The sequence below is a fragment of the Macaca thibetana genome, chromosome 5, assembly GCF_024542745.1.
Source record: "Macaca thibetana thibetana isolate TM-01 chromosome 5, ASM2454274v1, whole genome shotgun sequence".
Lineage (NCBI taxonomy): Eukaryota > Metazoa > Chordata > Mammalia > Primates > Cercopithecidae > Macaca > Macaca thibetana.
In genome coordinates this window covers 81,203,097-81,228,788 of record NC_065582.1, presented here as the reverse complement: position 1 = coordinate 81,228,788, position 25,692 = coordinate 81,203,097, and positions in this window count along the sequence as shown.

Below are 25,692 nucleotides of genomic sequence, written 5' to 3'. Positions count from 1 at the left end.
ATGAGGCAAATGCAGCTGGTCAGGAGATTCTGCCTGGGCAGTAAGCTTTCTCTTATTTAAAATATTGGGAAAGGAGACACTATTTAGGGGAAGTCAATGATATAAAGTGAGCTGATAATTTAGTAGATTAACTAGAGACTGTGTATGAAAGAATGCCTAACAGAATAATAGTTTTCCAGTACAAAATATGTGAATTCATTTCTAATTTATACAAGAAATTAAAAAATTATTCTTTTTTAAATTTTGTATTTCCATAGGTTTCTGGAAAACAGGTGGTATTTGGTTACATGAGTAAGTTCTTTAGTGGTGATTTGTGAGATTTTGGTGCACCCATCACCCGAGCAGTATACACTGAACAAAATTTGTAGTCTTTTATCCCTCACTCCTCTCCCATGCTTTCCCCCAAGTCCCCAAAGTCCATTGTATCATTCTTCTGTCTTTGTATCCTGGTAGCTTAGCTCTCACTTATGAGTGAGAACATACAATGTTTGTTTTCCATTTCTGAGTTACTTCACTTAGAATGATAGTCTCCAGTTCCATCCAGGTTGCTGTAAATGCCATTAATTCATTCTTTTATAAGGCTGAGTAGTATTCCATTATATGTGTGTGTGTGTGTGTATATGTGTGTGTGTGTGTGTGTGTATATATATATATATATATGGAGTAGTATAACAATAACAATTGTTGTATATGTAACAATTGTTATATATAACATTGTTGTATATATAACAATTGCCTTGCCCAATCATTAATTGATGGGCATTTGGGCTGGTTCCATATTTTTGCAATTGCAGTGTGGAGATTCCTTAAAGAACTAAAAGTAGAACTACCATTTGATCCAGGAATCTCACTACTGTGTGTCTATCCAGAGAAAAAGAAGTAACTATACGAAAACTCATTCTTACATAATATACGTACAACTAGCTTGTACAATTTCCCCTATAGTTTACCACTTTTTATGTACCAACATCCCTACACAAATTTTTAAAACTCAATTAAATATATATTGAGCAGCCACTTTGTTCAAGGACAGCTTCACTATAAGGTATATAATAAAATAACTGTTATAAGTCAATGATTGAGTGAAATTTTAATTTTTCAGTGTCAATTGCTTTATAGGAATGAGCATATATACACAGCTCATTTAAGCCCACCATGCATGAAACTAAACTCAAAAAGTATGAAAACTAGAGCAAATTTAATGATGTTTATACATCACCAAGAGTCAATTCAGTGAAAAAACTAAATAACATCAATTGTTTGGTATTGAAACCTGAAATTTTTTCTATGTAAATAGTATATAGAGACAATCTATCTCTCTAAAATAATAGAAATATTGCCAAAGTACTATACTAGCTGTTGGTATGTGGGAAATTCATTTGGTTACTTGTTTCTGTGTTTAATTTCTTGAATATTAATTATTTCTATCTTACATCAACTATTTATCATTATCTTCTTTTTATATCAATATGGTACTTTTTTTTAAGAGACAAGGTCTCACTATGTCACCCAGGCTGGGGTGGAGTGGTACAATCCTAGCTCACTGTAACCTTCAACTCCTGGTTTCAAGCAATCCTCTTACCCCAGCCTCCCAAGTAGCTAGGCTACAGGTATGGGTCATTATGCCCAGCTAATTTTTTATTTTTATTTTTTGTAAAGACGGAGTCTTGTTATATTGCCCAGGCTGATCTCAAACGCCTGGTCTCAAGCAATCCTTTGGCCCTGGCCTTCCAAAATGTTGGGATTATAGGTGTGAGCCAATGTACCCAGCCCAACATGATACATATTAATTAACACAATGTTATCTATCCTTTCTCCTTTCCTTGCTTCCTGTACTAAATGCAGACAACTTCAGAGATGAAGGCAGGTATTCAAGTAGAGGATTTTAAAAGAAATTCGCTATAACATTCTGGGAGTTACAGGTACAAGAATTAGTAAGCTAACCATTGTCTTGTTTTTATTCCGACAGCTTTGCTATAGTCACTGTGTTCTCCACAAATAGAACTATGTAGAGAAGTTATGACAACTAAAGTGAATTTTCTGAGAAATGTAATTTTGGAGAAATTGAAGGATTTAGGAAGAGATGATACAAACAGAGACATAGTAATGTTGCATTTGAACTGATGTAACAAACTGATTATGAAGAGGCATAGGGGAAGAAAAGGATATTCAGGGGAATAATAAAAAGTAATCTGTGACCAACTAAAAATCCCATGTTCAAAATAGCTCAAAGAATGAAAATGCTACTGTTATTTTAATCACTATGTTTTAAAAAAGAAAGATAATGTCTTAATTCATTACTTGTATTTCTGCCAAAATTATCTTTGAAAAAATTTCTTAATAGAAAAAGAAAAGAAAAAGATAATGCCACAGGATTATTTAACGAGAAATGGAGATTTCTGGTTTGACGTGGTGAATTGAATAGATGTATCACTTCTATTCTCTCCTGAATGCCTATTAATATGACAATAGTAATATTTAAAACATATAGGCCTAAAAGAATCAAAATGACAGGAGAGAAGACACAGGGGGTCAGGAAACGTCAACGTATTTTGGAGGATGGAAAGCTTGATTACTCAGGAGAATAGAGGAAGCTGAACCGGTTTCTTTAGAAGGAGGAAAGAGAACCAAGCTGCAAAGGCTCTAGAATTGGGTTTTGCAGGAAGGGAGTGTAAAGCCCAGGTCTGGAATTAAGAGAATCATTTGAAATTCTGTGTAAGAGGTGGCTAGACTCTGAAAAGCCTCAACATCCCCTTCCAAATTCTCAGACTTGAGATTTATTCCTTATGGAACATGAATCACAAAGAATTTAGGCTTACAGACAATGGGAACAGAAAGACTCAAGAGGAGATATGGGACTGAAGATAGGTGGATTAAGTGGAATCTATGTATTTATCAGAGAAACACACCCCCAAACCCTGCCAGCCCTCATTCCCTGTCCAGGTCCCCAAATACCCACAGCCAGGTATACACACATCCCAGGGACAAGACTTTGAGAAACTTTCAAGACAGAAACTGAATGACCCCTGAGAACATGCTACAGATTCAAAGACATTTTCAGGTATGTAAAGTCTCAAATAGGGAGAAAATCAATAAAGAAGAACTAGGATTCTAGAAACATGGGCTTCAACAGAGAAGACAGCTGAGGAGATTTCCCAGGAAAATATCAAAAGAAAGTGCCAGAGTAACGAAGCATAAAATGGAACTACAAGGCAACCAGTCAAGATTGGAGAGGAGAATAAAGATTTCTGGAAATAAATTTAAAATGGAACTCAGATTATCTGACAAGCATTGGACTATGTGAAATCATATTTAGAAGACAAGTGAATGAATAATTGACACAATTATTGACACCAGGGGAAAGGAAGGAAACATAATTATGTCACACTACTAGATTCAGCAATGAAATACATGTAGACAGTGAAACTAATGTAAATGCAAAATAAAATTTAGCCAAATTTGTGATTAATTTATTTATGGTGGGAGGTTGGAGGTAAGGGAAACAGGGTGGCTGTGTAAGAGAACTACATCTTCATCTCCAATGTGAAAACGCAATAGATTATGTAAAAGATGAACATTTCAAGATATAGCAGTGTAAATGTATAGCTCTTATATATACAGATAAATGCCAAAAGACACAGGAAAAGGATTAGAAATTAGAGGGTAAGAGTGGATACAGGGACAGGTGGGCCATTTTTAAAAAATTATAACTCTCTGTTATATCCTATTATTTTAATTACATTAGTGAAAAATCATAACACCTGTGCTTATATTCTGTGTTTCTCAACAATTTTTAACCCATAACTGCATTTGGTGAGTCAAAAAAAAAAAAAAAAAAAACCATGCATTTAAAAAATATTATTTTGAGGTTGGAATAAAGCAAATTTGTGACTAAAAACAATTTACACAAAATGCTGTTTTGTTTTCGAACTGTTCATACCCTTGCTTGCCCCTACTTTCAGAATTAGTTAAGAACATACTTCGCCATCTATCTGTAAAGAGAACGTTCACTTTTTTTCATTTCATGGCTGAGGACTTTACAATGTCTTCTTATTCCAGTCAATCCAGTTGAATGCATTCAATCCCCACTCTTTTCAATCTGGCTTTCAATGCCTGCTTCTCTCTCCTACTACCCTCAGTCTGCTTATTTAAACTTAAACTGTCCTTCACATTGCAACAGGCACCCTCTGCTCAAGTTAAATGAATCTCTGAGAACTCTGCATACAATGGGCCATGCCTACTTTCATCTTTTGGGTCAGGCTGTTGAATATCTGGACCCATCTCCTCTGTACCTTGCCAAGGCCTTCCTGTCCTTCAAAACCTGCCAAAGGATTGGCAAAGACAATTCTTACCACAATTCTGAAATTTTATCATCTTTGAAACTTAGATTTTTATAATTAAAACTTGAAAGTACTACTTATAGAAAATGAAAAAAATTGAATGAAAGACATCCTTTATGACATTCTTTGGCAAAAGCAAAATTTAAACAAATGAACATTTGTCCAAATTCAAGAGACTTTGCTAAGTCTATTCAGCTGACGCCATACCAGTTATCTTCACAAACAATGTGATGGGCCGATGATTTTTTTCAGCATTGTGGCATTCCCCCGTTAAAGAGGAATCATCTCTTTAAAACACCTAGTCCCAAAACATGTACACGCCTCTAATCCCAACACTTTGGGAGGCCAAGGTGGGTGGATCGCTTTTAGCTCAGGAGTTCAAGACCAGCCTGGGCAACATGGCAAAACCTGTTTCTATAAAAAAGTGAAAAAAGAAAAAAATTAGCCAGACATGGTGGCTCATGCCTGTAGTCCCAGCAACTTGTAAGGCCAAGGATGGAGAATAGCTTGAGTCTGAGAAGCAGAGGTTGCAGTGAGCAGAGATTGTGCCACTGCACTCCAGTGTGGGTGACAGAGTGAGACCCTGTCTCACCAAAAAAACAAAAAAAAAAATTGGAGCATGTATCCGAGCAGATCCAAAAGAAAAAATATGAAACAAACCTTAGTAAAACAACTGATAACCCCAAAATCAAGATGAAAGATATACTGTCAAATTTCTATTTATAAAAAAGCACAGTAAAAAATTTATACTCCCACCAACAGTGTAAAAGCATTCCTTTTTCTCCGCAGCCTCACCAGCATCTGGTTTTTGTTTTTGTTTGTTTGTTTTTGACTTTTTAGTAATAGCCATTCTGACTAGTGTGAGATGGTAGTATCTCATTGTGGTTTTGATTTGCATTTCTCTAATGATCAATGATGTTGAGCTTTTCTTCACATGAGCTTTTTTTTCATATGTTGGTTGCATGTATGTCTTCTTTAGAGAAGTGTCTGTTCATGTCCTTTGCCCACTTTTCAATGGGGTTATTTTTTTCTTGTAAATTTGTTTAAGTCTTGTTTTTGAGAAGTGACTGTTCATGTCCTTTGCCCACTTTTGAATGGGCTTGGATTTTTTCTCATAAATTTGTTTAAGTTACTGGCTGGGCATGGTGGCTCGTGCCTGTAATCCTAGCACTTTGGAAGGCCGAGGAAGGTAGATCACCTGAAGCCAGGAGTTCGAGACCAGCCTGGCCAACATGGCGAAACCCTGTCTCTACTAAAAATACAAAAAGTCAGTTGGGTGTGGTAGCAGGCACCTGTAATTCCAACTACTTAGGAGGCTGAGGCAGGAGAATTGCTTGAATTGGGGAGGCAGAGGCTGCAGTGAGCCGAGATCTTACCACTGCACTCCAGCTTGGGCAACAAGAGTGAAACTCTGTCTCAAAACAAACAAACAAACAAACAAACAAAAAAGGCTGTTTAAGTTGCTTATAGATGCTGGATATTAGACCTTTGTCAGATGCATAGCTTGTAAAAATTTCCTCTCATTCCGTATGTTGCCTGTTTATTCTGTTGATAATTTATTTTGAGGTGCAGAAGCTCTTTATTCTAATTAGATCCCATTTGTCAATTTTTGTTTTATTGCAATTGCTTTTGGCATATTCATCATGAAATCTTTGCCCATGCCTGTGTCCTAAATGGCATTGCCTAGGTTGTCTTCCAGGGTTTTTATAGTTTTAGGTTGTACATTTAAGTCTTTAATACATCTTGAGTTATTTTTTGTTTATGGTGTAAGGAAGGGGTACAGTTTCAATTTTCTGCATATGGCTAGCCAGTTATTCCAGCACCGTTTATGGAATAGGGAATCCTTTCCCCATTACTTGTTTTTATCAGTTTTATCAAAGATCAGATAGTTGTAGGTGTGTAGTATTATTTCTGGATTCTCTATTCTGTTCCATTGGTCTATGTGTCTGTTCTTGTACCAGTACCAACTGTTTTGGTTACTGTAGCCCTGTAGTGTAGTTTGAAGTTGGGTAGCGTGATGCCTCCAGGTTTGTTCTTTTTGCTTGTGATTGTCTTGACTACAAGGGCTCTTTTTTGGTTCCATGTGAATTTTTAAATGGTTTATACACTGTTGGTGAGAATTGAACCATTGTGGAAGACAGTGTGGCAATTCCTCAAAGACCTAAAGATAGAAATGCCAGTGGACCCAGCAATCCCATTACTAGGTATATATCCAAAGGAATATAAATCATTCTACTATGAAGACAAATGCAGACCAGGCATGGTGGCTCACACCTATAATCCCAGCACTTCAGGAGTCCAAGGCGGGAGGATCACATGAGGTCAGGAGTTCAAGACCAGCCTGGCCAATATGGCAAAACCCCATCTCTACTAAAAATAGAAAAATTAGCTGGGTGTGATGGCGTGCTTGTAATTCCAGCTACTTGGGAGGCAGAGACACAAGAATTGCTTGAACCCAGGAGGTGTAGGTTGCAGTGAGCTGATATAACCCCACTGCACTCCAGCCTGGGTGACAGAGGACAGAGTGAGATTCTGCCTCAAAAAAATAAGTAAATAAATAAAATAATAATAATAAAGACAAATGGATGTGTATGTTCATTGCAGCGCTATTCACAACAACAAAGATATGGAATTAACCTAAATGCCCATCAGTGATAGACTGGATAAAGAAAATATGGTATATATACACCATGGAATACTATGCAGCCATAAAAAGAAGGCAATCATGTCTTTGCATGGACATGGATGGAACTGGAGGCCATTATTTTTAGCAAACTAATGCAGGAACAGAAAACCAAATACCATATGTTCTTACTTATAAGTGGGAGCTAAACTATGAGAACACATGAACACAAAGAGGGGAACAACACACACTGGGGCCTATTGGAGGGTGGAGGGTGGGAGGAGGGAGAGGATTAGGAAAATAATTAATGTGTACTAGGCTTAATACCTGGGTTATGAAATAATCTGTATAACAAACTCCCATGACACACATTTACCTATGTAATAAACCTGAACATGTATCCCTGAACTTAAATAAAAGTGAAAATAAATAAATAAATAAATATTGCCATCAAGGGGGCATTAGGTCTCTCTTGCTCATGTCTCCACAGCTAGCACAATACTTGGCACATAGCATAAACTCACTGCATATTTTATGGAAGAAGGAAGGAAGGAAGGAAAGAAAAGAGAAGGAGGAAAGGCAGGAAAGGAGCGAGAGAGGAAAGAAAGGAAAAAGTGGAGAGGAGAGGAAAAGAGAGGAGGGAAGGAGATAAGAAACAAAGAAAGAGAATAAAATAAAAGAGTAAAACAGAAAACTCATAGTCAGGAGTAGAAGACCAATAGTAATATGCCATGATTTCATGTTTGGGAGAACTGTTCTGTTAGCTTCACAGGTAACTTGATTGTCCTTTTTCTAAATCTACTTATTTAATTCATTTAACAAACATGTACAATCACAACAGTTTAAATACATTACAGACCTGCTTCATGGTTAAGTTCCTAAAATTTTTCAAGCATTTAGTTCGTACACAAATGCTAAAAAGTATAAGGGAAAACATAGAATGAAATATAAATTCATGTACACAGGCTTATTCAAAGTTTAGCTTTTAGACTTGTTTACTTCAAAGTATCTCCGTGTGCTGATACTGACCAAACAACTGGGTAGTTTGTTAAAAATGTCATAATCTTAAGAAATAATAAAACCATTATTCTATTTAAGTCATTTAAAAAATTTCTTTGAATTGATTATTTACTGAATAGAGAAATTATAATCATACATGGTAATGAAAAAAGTAACAATAATGTAATAAAATGTAAAAATAAACTCAAAGCTGGTAATTATCTTGCTAATTTAACTAAATCTAATTAGAATGAATTTGGGTGACCTAAATGATCTAGTTTGACTGACTAGATTTTCTCTTAATAGTTAATTTTTTTCTTTGTACTTGATAAACTTAGTACAAAGGTACTCACTTCTAATTTAAAGTGACCTATTTATCATGATTTTCCAGTAACACTAATTCCTTCAGAACAAATAGTTCCTCAAAATCTTGTGCTTTACTGATAAACTATTTTTATTCACTTGATAAACATTTTCTTTTGTGTATTTTTGTGTGGGACAGCTCTTTATAAACCCCTCGAATTATTCATTTATTTATCTTACAAGTGGAATCATAACTTTTGCGGCTGTTTTATTTGCTATGGAAAGAATACAGTGTTTTACTACAAAAGCACACCAGGAAGCCCTTTAATTCTGGTACTTCTTACCCTTGAGTTATAAAAACAGGCTGGGATTATGGAGGAAAAAGATTACAAAGCAGTGTTTATCATCTTATCCAAAACTATACCCCAAACTAGCTACAAAAGTAAGTCTTTTTAAAAACATCACACTGAGAACTATGATTTTAAACCCCTTCATTTAACTTTGTTTTGCCTTTGAAGGGTAAAAACTCCTTGAACTTTAAATAGCTTTTAAATGTTGACTCTACTCTCTCATTGAGTTTTTCAAGTCCACAAGTCACTATTTGTTTGATCCCAAATAGCATTTGCAGGATAGGCCCCTCACTAACTATGCACATGTACTTGCCAACTGCCATTTCTAGAGCTAATTGTGGTACTAGTGACCAAAGGGTAAAGTCATAATAAACCCAGTGGGTAGAACAAAGGCTAAAAGAGCAAAACTCTGTTTCTTTCCTAGTCCATTTTTCTCACGTTGAATTCTTAAGTATACTAAAAACAGAAGGGGAAGAGAGATGACGGGTAGGGGAATTTATTTTATTCTTGGCCTTAAAAATAGGGCAAATGCATATATCAAATCTCTTAGGAAGTCTATGTTATTAGATATTAATGTAATGATAATAAAACGAAAAAAACATATTCAGGTATACATTAAAATAAATTTCAAAAACGTTTGGCCTACATTAGTGGTTCTCAGCCCTGGCACTGATTAGAATCACCTGGAAAGCTTTTAAGTAACACAAAATGTCTGTGTCCAGTCCCCTTGAGTTTCTGACTTAATTGTCCTGTGGTGGAACCTAAGCATGGGCATTTTAAAAATCACTAAGATGATTTTAATATGCAGCTGCAGCTGAGAACCACAGGTCCAAATCTTGCTAAATAAATACTTGGGCAGATTTTTAACAAGAGCAATTGGTTGCCTCAGCACCAACAAACCTTTGCCAAGGGCCTACACAGTCCAGCCACTGTGGTAGGCTCTGAGGATACAAAAATATTTGAAAATTAAAGACTTCATAATATACTTGCAATTCAAATTTCTAAAAAAGTAATATTTTTAAAAATCTTCCTTTTTTACTGTAATAGAAATATACACTAACATATTTCCGATGAAGTGAACTATTTTAAAAGGCAACACTTGATTTGAAAATAAACCATAATTTGAAACATAAGGACATAAATGGCAATAACAAACAAAATATTTACTAATAAAAAATGAGGACTAATGGCTCTAGGATTTAGATCAACACTAGAATGGTGAGCTCAAAGCAGATAGCCAAAAACATCATTTTCCAGATTCATACACAATCATTTTTTAATGAAAAATCCTAAGAGTAACAGTGGTCATCACTTAACTCTGATAAACCAGAGACTTTCCACAACACAGAGAGATGAAAATAACAAACACTGGAAAAAAGAAAGGAAGAAAATGCCAAGAAATTAGCTCAAGCTATTGCTAGTCAGAAAGAAGAGGCTGCTTACCATGAGAAATGAAGTGGTGAGATGATTCCAAACAACTAAAATTTAAAAAGCCAAAAAATTCTTCAGCCTCCTCAGCCAGAAACTTAATGTGGTTTTATTTATCTTGACATGTGAATTCTAAAGAATCATAATGGCTGTTAGATTCAAGTCCTAGCTGAAGTCTGAGGGGAGTGGGTGGATGGGGAGCAGGGAGTTGGAAGAATACTCAAGAGACAGTAGGCAGATAAGACATGGTTTTATTCAGCAGCTCATCCACATGGTCAGTGCTGCATTTATGCACCTCACAAACAATAGTGGCTCCAAGCCAGGTGATGAGCCCCTGTGTATGTCTACATAGCTGTGCTTACATTACACATGGGACTGTGTGCCTGCACTGCAATCCTGCTATGTCATACAGGAGGTTTACCTTGGCCTATCCTTGACCAAAGCACATCCATTACCTCACAATAGTACATATTCAACTGTGAAAATAAAAGCATCCTCCAAAGGTAACTGAAATTATCAGTAGATTATTAATAAACCAACTAAAAGCTCAAAGAATTAGAGTTCCCAATTGAATAAATCCAAAGATTTGAACCATAAGGGGCCATGTTTACAAAAACCAAGAAATTGGCCTTAAAAAAACCATACTTTCTTTTCAACAGGTCTGGCAAAAAAAAAAAAAAAAAAAAAAGAGAAAGAAAAAGACATAATATCTTGCACCCTAATTGCATGTCCAAATAATAAGTATTAGTATTAGCATTACAATCAGCAGTCACATATATTGGTCTGATTCCAAAGTTAGTGCTAATAATTATGTTTCCTGAGGAAAATCTGGAGGGTACATAACACCTATTGAAAGATACTGATTTAAAATGCATAGTTTCCTCAGATTTAAAATGAATCTCTATTCAAAGTCTATCTGGAAAGAAAGACATTGTTTGAGGGAAACATGTAACATTTATTTGCTAGTCTTCTTGTACTTGTTTCCCTGAGAATGTCAATGCTTTTTCAATTACGAGTTGTTTGAAGGAGTTCTTAGATATCCTTGGAATAGCCCACTATGCCTGTATAAGGTCTGGTCACTACCATCAACACTACCAATAATATTAACAATGATGACAGTGATTGTGAAGATAATTCCTGGGTCCCTATTATATGCCGGGTCCTTAATGTAGACTAAGCATGTTGTATATTATCTCATTTAATCTTCACAATTAACTCATTTATTCATAGTTTAAGAATGAGAGGACTGAGACTAAGCAAGACTTTTAAATCTGCCAAAGATCACAAAATTAAGAAGTGGCAGAACTAAAACCAAAGTTTCTTAGTCTTCTGTTTCTTTTTTTCCAATGTGGAAATCTAATACATTCCAAAAATACATGCTTACTATAGGAAAATTCTAAAATACAGAAAATTTGAAAAGGATTAAAAGTTTGACTCTGAAAGATAACTGGGAAATAATTTTCAGTATATTTTCCTCTTATTTTATTTTATTTTATTTTTTTGCTGTGCTTTTTTCACCAGTGCCTGTGCTCCTAAATATGAAGCTCTGCCAACCCCCCAATGCTTTCATTTGTGTGTACTCAAAATGCGTCCTTTGGGAAATTCTAGTCATTCTTTGTCCATTCTGGTCATACGTATACTTCAGTTAGAAGCACACACAAATGTGTGGTGAGTGAGCACCTGCTGTTCTTCTTTCCTACCTTCCCCATGGTTATCATTCCCTCTATCCTGTCTATTCCTAATCAATAACTGGCAAAGGGAACGAAGCAAAAATCCAGATGATCACATAAGCCTAGGATTTTTTGAAGACACACCAAAGTAACATAATGAGTCGCTGGGAAGCAGTGTCTCTGGTCTCAGCACAGAGATCAAAGTTGTCATCAATCCAGGTCTCTTGAGAATGGATAGTGGGCACGTTGGTATTTTCAAAGTTCAACAGGAATCTAATGACATATGCTCTAATTTCTAATAAACACACACACACACAAATATATAGAGCTTATAACTGTCTCCCTCGTGATTTTCTTCTTGAGCCAATATTTCTGAGACACAAATTTCAGAAAGTGTAGATTGCTGTGACTTCTTTGAAGGGCATTTTGGAAATAACTATTGGAATCGAAAATACACTTACTCTTTAATTTGCAGGTTTTTTCTAGAAATGTATTCTTCTGACCTACTCAGATAAGTGCACAAAAAGTAGAAAAGTACAAGGATATTGGTAGAGTACCGTTTATAATTGAGAGGAATTAGAAATCACTTATATATCCATTGATGAAGGATTTGTAGGTGGCTGCCCTGTGGAATTTTCATTCTTGTGGATGTTTAACTTACCCGGCAGTTGCTCCTGCAGTTGCTGTCTTCATTGAAAATACACTCTGTGAGTTTGCATTCTGGAACTGCTCCGTTCCTACCTCAAATGGTATCACTGAAAGAGCGTTGCTTTTTTTATGCCAGTACAGCAGGAACAACTAAATGGAGGCATTATTCCGTTTGTTTAAATGTTCCAAGAGTAACATAAAATTAATCTACCTAAAATTTTTTTTCCACTGAAACCCTTAAAAAACATATATTTTTTTCTCCCCAAAGTGACGAGGAATTCACATTCTCTGTTTGCTTTCCAGATTCTCTTGTGATGACAGTGGTAGCTGGGTATCCAGATGAGATTTTAAAACCAGAGTCACTACTGGGGTCCTTTCAGAATTTCCATGACTCTCAAAAATTGTGGAAAGATGAAAAAAAAGAGGGAAATTTCTTCCTTGCCACTTCCCCCAGGCAGTAGTCCAAGAACAAGAATTATAATGTGTTTTATATCCTGAAAGTCAACTATTTCAAAATGTGAGAAAAATGTATCTTTGTAAAGGAATTGAGCAACAACTATTGTTCATCTTTGCTTGGAGATTACAACCAGCCATTGTGTTATTTTCTAGAAATTGTCTACCTTTTTCACAAATACAACTACTTTGGGAAAAATTCGGTAGAACTCAATGTTTAGATTATAGGTTTAACTTATATAAGTATCATTTTATTATCTGCATAAAGTAACAGCATATAGCTTCCATGAGGATCATGTCAAAAATTTTAACAAAGGATACAGAATATTCTTTTTTAGATGAGTACATTAACCGTATGCAAATTAGACTGCCAGGGTTTAAAAACAATTTGTCTTAAACAGTCTCTAAAATCTTAAATACAGATTTGACTAGGGCCCCTGTGCCTGTCCCCTGTACAAGTCCCCTGTACTATATTTGCAGAGAAAAATCAAAGTCCCTGATGGAGAACTAGGATGGCACACAAAAAGTTAGATAAATACCAAAAGCAAGAGCAAAGATGGTTTGGGTACTTCAAAATAAAATACTAGATCTAAATTTCTCCACATAAAACTCTTGAGCTGGAAAATATGATTACATCATAAATAGCCTAAAATATGACCCAATGCCAACCTGTAGCTATAATAATCTTTCTGGCTGAAATGATGGTTTCCTTATAATGCAAAAAAAAAAAAAAAATCAAGAGAAAAAAATTACATCTGTTATAAATTTCTGAATCAAGCCATTTGACAGGGCAAAAGGAAACTTCAACATAACCAAATTTGCTGTGTTATCACAAATTCAGAATTAGTGCTATCATAGAATCTTAAGACTGGAAGAGATCTTTAAGTTTATCTAGTTGAACATCCAACATTCTATAACATTCTTACCAACTCATAAGCATATATTCATTGAGCACATATCATGTACCAAGCCTATGGTAGGTGATTTCTACTCTATTCTTAAGAAAACCTCTAAAAGAAAAAACTCTCCACCTCCCAGAGCAGCCATTCTTCATTGGACAGCTCTAGCAATTATCCCTGAACTGACAGCAATTTATCTTCTCCTTCTAGAATCTTCTGAAACTGTTCTCAATACATTCACCATTGACATCTCTATTGTAAAATTCAATGTCCCACCTTTAATTTCCTATTGTTTAAACCAGAGTTCTCCAACGCTCTTGGGTCCGGACTGGGTACTTGTCCATGGCCTGTTAGGAACCGGATTGCACAGCAGGAGGTAGGCGGCAGGCAAGGGAGTATGACTGCCTGAGCTCCATCTCCTGTCAGATCAGCCCAGGCATTAGATTCTCATAGGAGCGTAAATCCTATTGTGAACTACACATGTGAGGGATCTAGGTTGCACATTCCTTATGAGAATCCATTGAATACCTGATGGTCTGAGGCGGAATAGTTTCATCACGAAGCCATTCCCTTGATCCATGGAAAAATTATCTTCCACAAAACCAGTCGCTGGTGCCGAAAAGGCTGGAGACCACTGGCTTAAACTATGTAGAACATTTGACACTAATAACCACACCTTTCTTAAAACTTCTGGTCTAATTTCATTTCTTCTTTCCAAATTAGATCAGATACCCTAATTAGAAGTTATTATAGAATGCTACATTTTTCCCACAGAACACTTAACAGAGATTGTAAACAACTGCTTAAGAGGGTGGAACTTGATGCCAGACTGCCAGGATTCAAATCCTGCTCTAACATGTACTAGGTGACTTTGGCCAAGTTTTCTCTGTATTTCCATTGCCTCATCTATAAAATGAGGATAATAATGGCACCTACCTCATAGGTTGCTATGAGTACTAAATGTGTTAATATTCATAAAATCCTTAGAATAATATAACTGGCAAATAGTTAGCACTGTGTTTACAAGCTCTGTAGATTATTTGATTAAAGTTTGTGGTCTCTACTAGGTTGTAAATTCCATGAGGATGAGAATCATGTCTACTCTGCCTACCATTTTATGTCCCCTGCCTAGTTCTGTGTCTTTGGCATCAAATGTTTGCTAAATGAGTGAAGGAATAAATGTACAAATGAGGAAATGAGGGGGAAAAATCAAACAATGGCTGTGGGATAGGCACCATCTCATATGAATATAGTGCACCCACACAGCGATCATCCCATATCTCACTCATTCTGGTCACTGCCAAACACCTATTCTAGACCATTTTCCTGGAATGTTCCCTTCTTGACAGAACTCAGTTAACTGTTCTTCTCTTCTAGGTCTCATCTCCTGACTTGCATGTTTCTGACTATATAAACTGAGCTTTGAGAAATGCTTATGGTTCTTTCAATCTTGGCAACATGAATACATACCACATTCCAAGGAGGAATGCACTTCCTCCTTGGCCCTCAGTTTTGCTCACTCACTTGATTTAATGTTTCCCCCAAACCTAAAAGTCCAAGGCTGGTGTGTGTTTAGGCTGATACTGAAACTCAGGTCTTCTGACTCACGACGTATGATGCCATTTAAACTCTAGAAATTTGCCATTTTAGGATAAAAGTTTAAGAAATGTGGCAATCTACTACTCAAGGTACTTACTTATTCTCCTCTTTATTTCTCTGAGTTAAGATCTTTCCATGTTGGCTACATATAAAAGTGTGGTTCCTATCCAATATTTCCTAGTATTACTACATATTTGATAATGTCAGCTTTGCATTAGCAACTTTGCTTTGTTTTTACTGTTGTTGCATTCTCTGTCATCTTTAAAAGGGAGCACCTAATGGAATTTAAATCATATAAAACACTGGGACCATGACAAACATTATTTTCCTAAAATGGAAGCTTACAGGGGTACAAAATCAGCACTGTAATAAAATGGTGGCAAAGATCCTCATGTCTTCAGGGTACAAGATGATAATAGGATGTGAGAGAAAAGGGATGATAGCAAACAGACTTTATCTAAAAATCTTAGTTTGGTTTTCTCATGTAATATTCAGCCACTATATTGTGAATATGTGCATACTATAAAATATCTGGACACAGAAACAAAATTTGAAGGCTACATAACAAATTATGGGTATCCAAATTAATTTATCTCTTCCTGTTTATTTCCTTCAGACAGAATAATTAGTAGAACCTGGTTGAGGAGGTAGATTTCTTGGCCCTTGAAAGTCAGGAGAATTAAATACAAGAGAACCGTAGGATGCCTGGAGTCAAAGATCACAAAAAGTGCTCCTCAAATCAACCATCTCTCACTATCTCAATTTTCCCTCTGAAGAGTTCTCTGCAAAATGAAGCTGGAAACGGTTGTTAGATATATAAGAAGATTGTGTTTACCCAGAAACAAGTCTTTATCTAAGACTAAAAAAGTGGTAGTGAATTCTGAATTATGTCTTTTTTAAAAAATCATAAAACATTTAAAGTCAACACAAACACAGAAACACAGCACATTTCAAAGTTAACACTAAGAACTTTTATAAATGTAAATTTTGCTGTTGTTGGATATTTATCTAGTGATACTCTTGACTATTTGCCTGATGTTAGAATAAAAGTTTAAAATTTTGTGTCAAAGAGACAACATATAGATGGACTCAAAATAATGAAGTCTATTTTTTCTGTCATTTACCCTCCCACAGGTGAATAAGTGGGCCACTTTGCTCCACATAGTCATTCAGGGATCCAAGTTTTCTCCATCTTTCTAACTGACTTCATTTGCCTTTGAGAACATCATATCATACTTATCTGGTATACCACCTATCTTTTTCACTGTCCTGTCTCAGTTGATTAAAATCTGTGGTCTTGTTTGTTTTTCTGTGGTTTATTTTTGTTTGGCTGGTTTCTCCTCATCTCCCCTACCTCTAAATGGTGCTTGAACTATTTCTTTTTTCTATTATTACTCACTCCCTAAGTGATCTCATCTAGTCCTGTGGTATTAAATAGCCTCTATATTGATGGCTTCCACATTAATACTTTTAGTCTGGATCCCTCTTCTGACCTACAGACCCAGATGTTCTATGGGTCACTCGTCACCTCAGTTGGAGTCTAATAGACATCATCATCATGACATATCCAAAATAGAGTTACAAGTATTCCCCCCAAGTCCTCTTATAGTCTTCGCAATTTAACTTAACACTAATCCTGTTTCAAGTTCCTCAAGCCAAAAATCTTGGTGTCACCTTTGACTCTTTTTTTTCCTCTCTTATCCCCTTTATCCAATCCCTGAGCAAATCTTCACGGCTTTATCTTCAGAATATCCAGAATTCAACAGCTTCTCCTCCCACTGCCATTAATTTGTCTGTGCTACTATTTGCTCTCATTTTGTTTCCTATAATGGCCTAATACCAAGTTGGCATTTCAAATCTTTCCTCCCTGCTTTATTTTTTTCTTTAGCATTTGTTCCTAATAAACTATATATTATACTTCTTTACCTTTTTTATTGTCTGAGTTCAAGGAGGGCAGGGATTTTGTCCTCTTTTGTTCACTGACACATCACCAGCATTTTGAACGCTGCCTGTGTCATGGGATCCTTCACCAGCCAGAAACCTCTGTGGCTGGCAGTGCCTTCTGCCTGAGCATTACTCATGCCCACCGGGTTCATCACACCCACTCAGCCTGGCAGGCTGTGCTTGGCTTGCACTACTGGCCTGGCTCCCACACCTGCCAAGGTCAAGCCAGGTGCAGAACAGCAAGGGGTGTGTAAGTGAGCAAGTGTGGGGTCCAGCCACTGTGCACAGCCAGGCATGCTGGCTGCTTCAACAGGGTGGGTGGTTGTGCGAGGCTATGGCTGGATCAGGGTGTACCACAAGCAGCTTCTGCTTCAGGTACCGACGTCTGGCTGAGGGGAACACAGTGGCGCCTGGAAGCTTGGAGACACCAGGAAGTGCAGAGTCCCAAAGAAGTTGTCACAGCCCTGGCTCGGGCAGCCCCTAGATGTGAGCTCCCCAAAAGGGCCACAGCTCTTCTCTCCCTCTCGATGCCAGCAATGTGGTGAGCAGGAGGTGGGGGGGTGTGTTTCAGCCCTGTTTGTATTACAGCTCATTCAGTCCCACCATTCAGCAGGTCTCGAGTTCTTGTCCCATGTCCAGGAGGAAAGAGGTTCATGGACGACTGGAGGGTGAGCGAATCAGAGAGGAGATTTACTGAACGACAGAACAGCTCTCAGAAGACCTGAGTGGGTAACTCCTTTCCACAGACAGGTCTTCCTGAGGAGTCAAGGAGACCTGAAGTTGGTAGCTCCCCCCTGTAGCTGGTAGTCCCGACATCTGTGTGGGTCTGCCTGAGTCCAGGGTTTTTATGGGCTCAGAAGGGAGGAAGTGCATGCTGATTGGTCCACGGGTGGCCATGGGCAGGATAGGAAAAAGTACCGCAAGTTCTCACTCCACAGCAGACTCCACCCAGAACCGGCAGCCTGGTCCCCAGGCTTCAGGCCTTCCCTGACTAGTAGGTGGGATTTCACCAGGGACCCACCCTTTTCCACCCAGGAGCCTGTCTGTCTCCTGCTGCCATTAACATGCCTTCCATGGCACCCAGGCTGTTCATGTCCAGGGGGCGCCTGCAGGCCAGTGCTGAACCACCCTCATCCCCACTTTGGCCTCCCTCCCATGCTTGTCGGCATCCAAATTTTGGAGGGAGTCGAGTCAGCATGGCACGTCAGTGTTGCCCCGAGCGCACACACATGCAGCTGGGTTGTGACAGCACCCAGGCTCAGCCACGACTTTGCTTTGCCTTGGAGTGGATGCCAGGAGCAGGGAAGAGGCCAGGGAGCAGGAGCAGGCACTTTCAAGCCTGCAGGGGCAAGGGGCTTCCTGGGTCCCCCAAGAGCACAGGGATTCCCAGAACTGGAGCTGAAGCTAGGTGGCTGCAGCTGTGCCCAGGAGCACAGGGCCTCCCTTGCCCCACCACCAACTTGGTAGGGGGCAGGGCTGCTGCCCCTACCAGCTCTGCAGAACATGCAGCCTTGTCCATGCCTCCCCTGCTGCAGCTGGCATCCCCACAGCAGCTATTCCACACAGGCCACTGCCACCATCGCCTGCATGAAGTAGGCTCAGTAAATATTAGTTGAAAGAATGAATGACTGTTGTTTCTTCTCCGTTGTCTACCTTTCCTCAACTTTCTTCTCCATTGTCTGTTTTCTTCAACTTCATGGTTGAAACTCAGTCCCAGGATGGTCCAGGTTTACCACCCAGAGATGGAAGAGGGAATGGAGGAGTGAACACGCCGTGTTTCCAAGTCTTAATCTGGAAATAACGTATGTCAATTCCACTGATACTCCATCAGGGAGACATTGGATACATGGCCATCTCTAGCTGCAAGGGAGTTTGGAAATAGCATCCCTAGCTTGTAAGCCACGGGCTCACATACGTCTCTATAATTTAGAATAAAGAAAGAACATAATCTCTGAACAGCTGGAAGTTTCCATCTTACTTGGATTTATAACAGCTTATTTTATCCAGAATGACAATGGAATTAAACTGCTTTAAAGTCCCAAAGTGAATTACAGACCGAAGGTAGACCAAGTTGTTCAATAATATGCAAACCCTGGAGTATTTTACAAGCTATTGAACACAGATTTGCTTACTAAAGCATGGCTGAGAGAAATCCCATTTAAAGACCATACCAAGTCCCATATATTCTTACTAATTGCTTTAGACAGAAATTGCCCAGAACATATGGACCATATCTTCAGACTTGTATTATTTTATTGTTTAGTGCAACTTGCAAAAGTTGTACAGAAATAATATTGGAACTGAGGTGGAAAAGAAATGTGGGTCAAAACTCCTGAAATAGTGTAAAGAAAGGAATTTGTTACTGAGTTTCTTATCTTGTCACCTCAATTACTGCAACTCCTAAATTAACAAAACATTGGACTGACTTTCCTCCTTCTAAAAGAGTCTAACAACCTATGAAATAACCTCAAGAGATTCCAGCAGGACTTGGCAAAGGAAAAAATAAATGAAACATTCAAAAAGAGAACTGGAAGATGGAGTGTAGAAAACCTGCAAATCCAAGACCAAGCACAGATCCTTGCGGGAAACATAGTCTCAGGTATTGAAATTAATCAGACTAGAAATAACAGTATTATGCTTTACCTAACATTTAAAAATGTTTTAAATCCTTCTAAGTCTTGTAAAATTAATTAATTGAAGTTAATTCCCACAATTGGCAAATAGAGTTTATGTTCTCATGCATCAGGATAGAAATGTAATAAAAAAGTGTTTGTTCATTGGGCCTCATTTTTCAGCATCTAAAATGTGTTAAGTGCCTGAAAATAAGCATGGTTCATATCTAAAAGGCTTTTGTTGACCTACTGCAAGACTTTATGATATTTTAGGCAATGACTTTGTTTCTCTGCCAAGGAATCCAAAGAAACAGTGTCAAATAGCCATCCTTTCCTCTGGTTTTCACTGTGTCACATGAAGGGTATTCAAATAAAGACAGCTGATGGGAGCAAGGCAAGAAGATGAGGCGCTTAACTGTATACTTAAAACTAGTATCTCAATTGTTGTAACTCCAAACTACTGTGACTCAGCTTTTAAACATTCTCTCCTCTCCTTTTTAAATTATTAACAAGATTTGGATTTCATCTAATATAATTTATTAACACATGTAAAACTTTTAGTATATGATTTGCAAAGTTAAATTTTAGTTACTATTTTAAAAGTTTCTTTTCTTGATTAAAGCTATATCAGAAACACTCAGTTTATTGAAAAAGTTATACACCTTGATGTGCTGAGCATTATTTGTTTTTTTTAATTTTTTTTTTATTATTATACTTTAAGTTGTAGGGTACATGTGCACAACGTGCAGGTTTGTTTCATATGTATACATGTGCCATGTTGGTATGCTGCACCCATTAACTCGTCATTTACATTAGGTATATCTCCTAATGCTATCCCTCCCCTTTCTCCCTCCCCACAACAGGCCCCGGTGTGTGATGTTCCCCTTCCTGTGTCCAAGGGATCTCATTGTTCAATTCTCACCTATGAGTGAGAACATGCAGTGTTTGGTTTTCTGTTCTTGCGATAGTTTGCTGAGAATGATGGTTTCCAGCTGCATCCATGTCCCTACAAAGGACACGAACTCATCCTTGTTTATGGCTGCATAGTATTCCATGGTGTATATGTGCCACGTTTTCTTAATCCAGTCTGTCATTGATGCACATTTGGGTTGATTCCAAGTCTTTGCTATTGTGAATAGTGCTGCAGTGTGTGTGCATGTGTCTTTATAGCAGCATGATTTATAATACCCAGTAATGGGATGGCTGGGACAAATTGTATTTCTAGTTCTATTTCTAGTTCTAGATCCTTGAGGAATTGCCACACTGTTTTCCACAATGGTTGAACTAGTTTACAGTCCCACCAACAGTATAAAAGTGTTCCTATTTCTCCATATCCTCTCCAGCACCTGTTGTTTCCTGACTTTTTAGTGATCGCTATTCTAACTGGTGTGAGATGGTATCTCATTGTGGTTTTGATTTGCATTTCTCTGATGGTGAGTGATGATGAGCATTTTTTCATGTGTCTGTTGGCTGTATAAATGTCTTCTTTTGAGAAGTGTCTGTTCATGTCGTTTGCCCACTTTTTGTTGGGGTTGTTTGGTTTTTTCTTGTAAATTTGTTTGAGTTCTTTGTAGGTTCTGGATATTAGCCCTTTGTCAGATGAGTAGATTGCAAAAATTTTCTCCCATTCTGTAGGTTGCCTGTTCACTCTGAACAGTTATTTATTCTCCAATGTTAAAGTCATTCTCCAATCAACTTTGTTCCATTGCTGGTGATGAGCTGAGTTCCTTTTGAGGGGGAGATGTTCTCTGATTTTTTGAATTTCCAGCTTTTCTGTAGCTTCTTTTGCTGTGCAGAAGCTCTTTAGTTTAATTAGATCCCATTTGTCAATTTTGGCTTTTGTTGCCATTGCTTTTGGTGTTTTAGACATGAAGTCCTTGCCCATGCCTATGTCCTGAATGGTATTGCCTAGGTTTTCTTCTAGGGTTTTTATGGTTTTAGGTCTGACATCTAAGTCTCTAATCCATCTTGAATTAATTTTCGTATAAGGAGTAAGGAAAGGATCCAGTTTCAGCTTTCCACTTATGGCTAGTCAGTTTTCCCAGTGCCATTTATTAAATAGGGAATCCTTTCCCAATTTCTTGTTTTTGTCAGGTTTGTCAAAGATCAGATGGCTGTGGATGTGTGGTATTATTTCTGAGGGCTCTGTTCTGTTCCATTGGTCTATATCTCTGTTTTGGTACCAGTACCATGCTGTTTTGGTTACTGTAGCCTTGTAGTTTGAAGTCAGGTAGCGTGATGCCTTCAGTTTTGTTCTTTTGGCTTAGGATTGTCTTGGCAATGCGGGGTCTTTTTTGGTTCCATATGAACATTAAAGTAGTTTTTTCCAGTTCTATGAAGAAAGTCATTGGTAGCTTAAGGGGGATGCCATTGAATCTTAAATTACCTTGGGCAATATGGCGATTTTCACAATATTGATTCTTCCTATCCATGAGCATGGTATGTTATTCCATTTGTTTGTGTCCTCTTTTATTTCACTGAGCAGTGGTTTATAGTTCTCCTTGAAGAGGTCCTTCACATTCCTTGTAAGTTGGATTCCTAGGTATTTTATTCTCTTTGAAGCAATTGTGAATGGGAGTTCATCCATGATTTGGCTCTCTGTTTGTCTGTTACTGGTGTATAAGAATGCTTGTGATTTTCGCACATTGATTTTGTATCCTGAGACTTTGCTGAAGTTGCTTATCAGCTTAAGGAGATTTTGGGCTGAGACAATGGGGTTTTCTAAATATACAATCATGTCATCTGCAAACAGAGACAATTTGAGTTCCTCTTTTCCTAATTGAATACCCTTGATTTCTTTCTTTTGCCTGATTGCCCTAGCCAGAACTTCCAACACTGTGTTGAATAGGAGTGGTGAGAGAGGGCATCCCTGTCTTGTGCCAGTTTTCAAAGGGAATGCTTCCAGTTTTTGCCCATTCAGTATGATATTGGCTGTGGGTTTGTCATAAATAGCTCTTATTATTTTGAGATATGTTCCATCAAAACCGAATTTATTGAGAGTTTATAGCATGAAAGGCTGTTGAATTTTGTCAAAGGCCTTTTCTGCATCTATTGAGATAATCATGTGGTTTTTGTCTTTGGTTCTGTTTATATGCTGGATTACATTTATTGATTTGCATATGTTGAACCAACCTTGCATTCCAGGGATGAAGCCCACTTGATCATGGTGGATAAGCTTTTTGATGTGCTACTGGATTCGGTTTGCCAGTATTTTATTGAGGATTTTTGCATCGATGTTCATCAGGGATATTGGTCTAAAATTCTCTTTTTTTGTTGTGTCTCTGCCAGGCTTTGATATCAAGATGATTTTGGCCTCATAAAATGAGTTAGGGAGGATTCCCTCTTTTTCTATTGATTGGAATAGTTTCAGAAGGAATGGTACCAGCTCCTCCTTGTACCTCTGGTAGAATTCGGCTGTGAATCCGTCTGGTCCTGGACGTCTTTTGGTTGGTAGGCTATTAATTATTGCCTCAATTTCAGAGCCTGCTATTGATCTATTCAGGGATTCAACTTCTTTCTGGTTTAGTCTTGGGAGAGTGTATGTGTCCAGGAATTTATCCATTTCTTCTAGGTTTTCTAGTTTATTTGCGTAGAGGTGTTAATAGTATCCTCTGATGGTAGTTTGTATTTCTGTGGGGTCGGTGGTGATATCCCCTTTATCATTTTTTATTGCATCTATTTGATTCTTCTCTCTTTTCTTCTTTGTTAGTCTTGCTAGCGGTCTATCAATTTTGTTGATCTTTTCAAAAAACCAGCTCCTGGATTCATTGATTTTTTGAAGGGTTTTTTGTGTCTCTATCTCCTTCAGTTCTGCTCTGATCTTAGTTATTTCTTGCCTTCTGCTAGCTTTTGAACGTGTTTGCTCTTGCTTCTCTAGTTCTTTTAATTGTGATGTTAGAGTGTCAATTTTAGATCATTCCTGCTTTCTTTTGTGGGCATTTAGTGCTATAAATTTCCCTCTACACACTGCTTTAAATGTGTCCTGGAGATCCTGGTATGTTGTACCATTGTTCTCACTGGTTTCAAAGAACATCTTTATTTCTGCCTTCTTTTCATTATGTATCCAGTAGTCATTCAGGAGCAGTTTCCTGTAGTTGTTCAGTTTCCATGTAGTTGAGCAGTTTTGAGTGAGTTTCTTAGTCCTGAGTTCTAGTTTTATTGCACTGTGGTCTGAGAGACAGTTTGTTATAATTTCTGTTCTTGTACATTTGCTGAGCAGTGCTTTACTTCCAACTATGTGGTCAATTTTGGAATAAGTGCGATGTGGTGCTGAGAAGAATGTATATTCTGTTGATTTGGGGTGGAGAGTTCTGTAGATGTCTATTAGGTCTGCTTGGTGCAGAGTTGAGTTCAATTCCTGGATATCCTTGTTAACTTTCTGTCTCATTGATCTGTCTAATGTTGACAGTGGGGTGTTAAAGTCTCCCATTATTATTGTATGGGAGTCTAAGTCTCTTTGTAAGTCTCTAAGGACTTGCTTTATGAATCTGGGAGCTCCTGTATTGGGTGCATATATATTTAGGATAGTTAACTCTTCCTGATGAATTGATCCCTTCACTATTATGTAATGGCCTTCTTTGTCTCTTTTGATCTTTGTTGGTTTAAAGTCTGTTTTATCAGAGACTAGGATTGCAACCCCTGCCTTTTCTTGTTTTCCATTTGCTTGGTAGATCTTCCTCCATCCCTTTATTTTGAGCCTATGTGTGTCTCTGCATATGAGATGGGTCTCCTGAATATAGCAAACTTACGGATCTTGACTCTGTATTAAATTTGCCAGTCTGTGTCTTTTAATTGAACCATTTAGTCCATTTACATTTAAGGTTAATATTGTTATGTGTGAACTTGATGCTGTCATTATGATATTAGCTGGTTATTTTGCTCGTTAGTTGATGCAGTTTCTTCCTAGCATCCATGGTCTTTACATTTTAGCATGTTTTTACAATGGTTGGTACTGGTCGTTCCTTTCCATGTTTAGTGCTTCCTTCAGGATCTCTTAAGGGCAGGCCTGGTGGTGACAAAATCTCTAAGAATTTGCTTGTCTGTAAAGGATTTTATTTCACCTTCACTTATGAAACTTAGTTTGGCTGGATATGAAATTCTGGGTTTAAAATTCTTTTCTTTAAGAATGTTGAATAATGGTCCCACTCTCTTCTGGCTTGTACAGTTTCTGCTGAGAGATCTGCTGTTAGTCTGATGGGCTTCCCTTTTTGGGTAACCTAACCTTTCTCTCTGGCTGTCTTTAACATTTTTTCCTTCATTTCAACCTTGGTGAATCTGACAATTATGTGTCTTGGAGTTGCTCTTCTTGAGGAGTATCTTTGTGGTGTTCTCTGTATTTCCTGAATTTGAATGTTGGCCTGCCTTGCTAGGTTGGGGAAGTTCTCATGGATAATATCCTGCAGAGTGTTTTCCAACTTTGTTCTATTCTCCCCATCACTTTCACGCACACCAATCAGACATAGATTTGGTCTTTTCACATAATCCCATATTTCTTGGAGGCTTTGTTCATTTCTTTTTACTTTTTTTTCTCCAAACTTCTCCTCGCTTCATTTCATTCATTTGATCTTCAATCACTGATAATCTTTCTTCCAGTTGATCGAGTTGGTTACTGAAGCTTGTGAATTTGTCACATAGTTCTCGTGTCATGGTATTCATCTCTATCAGTTTGTTTATGGACTTCTCTGCATTGGTTATTCTAGTTATCCATTCTTCCATTCTTTTTTCAAGGTTTTTAGTTTCTTTGTGCTGGGTACATAGTTCCTCCTTTAGCTCTGAGAAGTTCGATTGACTGAAGCCTTCTTCTCTCAACTTGTTAAGGTCATTC